Raw genomic sequence first — 4,284 nt, forward strand, 5'->3', positions numbered from 1 at the left:
TCATGGCCTGAACCAGTCTCACAGGTTAAATATTAAGAGCCCTGGTTGAGTAGGAAGTCCATTCAGATGGTTGGGGAGCCTTAGAATTTTATTTTTGGTTTACAAATATGTACAATGTTTATTTGTCAATTTTAAAACAAGAAAGTCCTTTCCCTTCTTGGACTTCATTTTTTTCCTCTGTAAAATGAGGGGAGTCAGATTATTTCAGTTATTTGCCATCCTTTTTAGTAGAAGAAGCCTTCTGTTAAGCAGTCTTTAGCAGCATCTCAAATAAAGCAGTTAAAAGTAGTCTTTGATCAAAATATTTTTAAGAAAATGTTATGTCACTACTGTATGACAAGATATGTTTACTATACAAATCAGGACAGAGGTGGCCTTTCAAAAATTTTTTTAATTTCAATAGTTTTTGGGGAACAGGTGGTATTTCATTACATGGATAAGCTCTTTAGAAGTGAATTCTGAGATTTTGGTGTACACATCACCCGAACAGTGTACAATGTACTCAATGTGTAGTTTTTTATCCCTCATCTCCCTCCCACCATTCCCCCCGCTCCCCAAAATCCATTGTATTATTCTTATATCTTCATTTCCTCAAATAACTTCTAGGCTTAACTCTTTGTAAAACAATCCAATATTAAAGATATACATCTTACCAGAAATGTCTGAGAAGAATAATTTTGTTACTATCTTTCAAAGTGTGAAAGCAACTAGAGGAGGAAAAAATACAGTAAACTTGAGCTCAATTAAGTTTAAGGTACACTCAAGAAATGGGAAATTATTAATATACTGGGCTTTTCTGCTGACTTCTACATCCACCATTTAATTGCAGAATAAAAAAATTAAGATTTAAAATTTCCCTTTTTTTTTTTTTTTTTTGAGACAGAGTCTCACACTGTTGCCAGGGCTAGAGTGTAATGGTGCGATCTCGGCTCACTGAAACTTCTGCCTCCCTGGTTTAAGAGTTTACAATCTAGTAGACAACAAATAAATGTTAAATGATGCAATGAACATAAAGAAAGTAGATTTAAAGAATTTTAATTGTACAAATGCATATAGCATATTCAATTGAGTATACTATAAACTCAGTGCATCATCATATATTTTTAGGCTCGATGACCATCCTTAAGAAGGTTTCTCATCTGTCTTTCTAATATTCTTAACACTGTTCACTCTCCTTTCGTTTCCATATCCTTGGCTCAACCCTCATCTCAATAGGCATCTTGGTCTTTCTCAACTATACTTTTGTTTCTCTTTAGCTAAGTGTAGAATCTCTCCAAATTAACCTTTTAGCATATATGTCCCTACAGTCACTTCCCAAATCAGTTTGATCCATTCTCTTAAGGAGGTCTTGTATACATACTGATAATTTAGTAAAATATACAATGTGGTCAAAATGTTGTCCAAAGGTCATTAAAAAATGTGAAAGCTACTCATCTCACTTTGACTATAAAATAGCACATATAACACATTTTTAGCAAGATGTCATCAAATGAATAAAAAGTCTTTGTTTTAAAGTATACTAAAAGAGCACCACTACAAAAGCAACTTTTCCAGGTCCACTACACTACTGAGGTCACATTTTGGTTTTGATTTAGAACATTTTTTTTGTCTTTAATGCATTCCTTTGCAAAAATTTCCTGTAAGAGGAATATCTGCTTTTCATAAGTCAGTTAAGCTCACCTATACATGAACATTTCTTTTACAATATAAAATAAAGGTGTCTCATTTCTCTATTGTTTAATCTCAAAACTTACTTTAATTATGTAGATATTGCAATGTGATTTTTATCCAACTATCACGTTGTAATGAACAGGGTGATAGTTCCCTTTCAAGGAAGAACTTGTTGCCCTAGCTGCTCTCCAACTTTTCAGGTACTGTTCCAGCAGCCCAGCTCAATGTCATGCCCATTTCTGGCATCCCAGATCCAACGACTGCTCAAAATGCAGGCATTAAGATCCAATCTTCAGGCCCATAGGGGACAATTCTGAAGAACTGGTCTAATTCCAGAATTTCCCCCATGAGGTGAGTTGAGATTTTTGATAGACCTGCCTCAGAACCCGACATTTTTCTATTCCCAGGCCTGCTTTGTTTTCTTCCCTTCCACATGTTTTGGTCCTGCAAACTAAACCTTGTCTCAGAGTCTGCTTCTGTGATTGTTAAACAGGCAAAATAAATTGTTTTCTTTTTTTAAGTCATCACATTACAGCTGAATACCTGTCAATAAATGTATAGGTATTTTTAAATTTCATAGTAGTTGTCTGCACCCAACAAGGCAGATCTTTTCTAGGAATGACTTGAGCAAAATCTTCAGTTGATGTTGCCTTACGTGAAAAATTGTCAGGTTAATTTGATTAGGGTACTATAATCATGTAGTCAAGTGCCTTAAAAAAAAAATAGTGCACTAGTCTCCTCTAATTAGGATTCCAAGCTGGGGCTATTTCTGGCGCTGGCGTGGCTCCAACAAGGCCATCCCAGCCATCACTTTTCCACCTGCTCCTTAGAGAAGGGAAGATGAGCACTGGAGCTGGAAGTTCAGCCCGTCCTTGGCCTCCAAGTAGGAAAAGGATGGCAATGACAAGCGGGGTCGGGGCAGGCCAAGCAAGCTGCCCTCTGTGAGACCCGGACAACGCTGGTAAGGAATGAGAAGGAGCCCAGCGAAGTGCCAACACCTAAGAGAACTCGGGGCCGACCAAACGGAAGCAAAAACAAGGGCACTGCCAAGACTCGGGAAACCACCACAACTCCAGGAATGAAACCAAGGGGCAGACCCAAAAGACTGGAGAAGGAGGAAGAAGAGGACATCTCACAGCAGTCTTTGGTGGAGGAGCAGTGACTGTGCGTGCTACCTGCTCCTCACTGGAGGAGCAGCTTCCTTCTGGAACTGGACAGATTTGCTCCGCTCCCACCACCCCTGCCCCTTCCCCAAGCTCACCGTCACTACTGCCTCCAGTCGCCACCCCCATCTTCCACCTGTGCCCTCGCCACCACACTACACAGCACAACAGCCGCTGCAGGGTCCCCATGGGCTGAGTGGGGAAGTTTTCCCGTGCCCTCAGTTCCCAGCTCCTCCCACCCACGCATATACACGTGCCCTCCCGTACAAGGCTAACGTCCCACTTAACCGCACCCTGCACCTGCTGCATTCCCACTACCTTGGTGGTGGGGAGATCGCTCTCTGAGCTTTTGGTTTGCAGGCACCCTCTCTGCTCCTCCACTGTTCACTCTGGCTTCCCATAGTGGGACCTGAGAGGGTTCCCCTGGCCATAAAAGGGGCCCAGCCCCATCTCATCCTGGAACGCCCTCCTCCAGTGCCCTCGCAGTAGCAGGTGCGGTCAATAGAGGCAGGTGCTGGCCCCCAGGATTCCGCCAGCCAAACTGTCTTTGTCAGCATATGCGGCTCACACCTTTCATCCTTCCCTGCCTTCCCTAGTCCCTGCACTAAGTTGGACAGCCACCTTTGGCTACAGGAAGGCAGGAGGGGTGTGAGTTCCCTACACCCTCTTCAATGTGGCCCCAGCCCCCTTGCCCTCCACCTGGGATCTGAGCTCATATTGCGGTGATGGAGATGCAGTCATTTATTGTCCAGGTGCAGCCCACGAGCACTATGGCCTCCACCTGAGGTGGGCTGGGGCCCGCTCCCTCCAACCCTACTTTGCTTCTGCCACTAGCTAATTTCCCCCCTCCTCAGACGGGGCACCAATAGCAATGAGCTCACGATGCCCACTCCAAACCCTTCTGCTCCTCCCTGCCCTACCAAGGTTCTACTTTCATTTTTCCTCTGATCACAAACTACCTCTGGATAGTTGTGATGTTTTTGTTCAGTGTTCCATTCTTCGACATCCATCATTGCTGCTGCTACCGGCACCAAATGTTCGTCCTCATTGCCTCCAGTTCTGCCCATGATCCCCTCCCCCAAAATACTCTTTGTGGGAAAGAGGGGCTGGGCATGGCAGGCTCGGTGACCGACTACCCCAGTCCCAGGGAAGGTGGGGCCCTGCCCCTAGGATGCTGCAGCAGAGTGAGCAAGGGGGCCCGAATCCACCATAAAAGGTCTAGGGGCCATTTCCTTCACCTGTTCTGTTGGAGAGGCGTAGCCATGATTTGTCCCACCCCGGGCCCACCCCCTTCTAGTTATCTATGTGCAGTTACTTAAATTAAAAAATCCTTTTCTGGAAAAAAATGTGCACTAATAAATAATAGATGAATAATTATGGAACATCTAGTCTCTTGTTCACAATGAATTGTGCAGACAAAAACTGCACTAACCCTATCTTTGAAGGATAC

The 4,284-nt window shown here is 43.6% G+C and overlaps 1 pseudogene; it reads left to right on the forward strand.

The window, feature by feature from the left end:
* The first annotated feature begins 1,805 nt into the window (after nucleotides 1-1,805).
* On the forward strand, nucleotides 1,806-3,567 carry LOC116556589 (annotated as a pseudogene).
* The last annotated feature ends 717 nt before the right edge of the window (nucleotides 3,568-4,284 follow it).

The sequence above is a fragment of the Sapajus apella genome, unplaced genomic scaffold (genome assembly GCF_009761245.1).
Source record: "Sapajus apella isolate SASKATOON/1434 unplaced genomic scaffold, GSC_monkey_1.0 scaffold17, whole genome shotgun sequence".
In the NCBI taxonomy this organism is placed as follows: domain Eukaryota; kingdom Metazoa; phylum Chordata; class Mammalia; order Primates; family Cebidae; genus Sapajus; species Sapajus apella.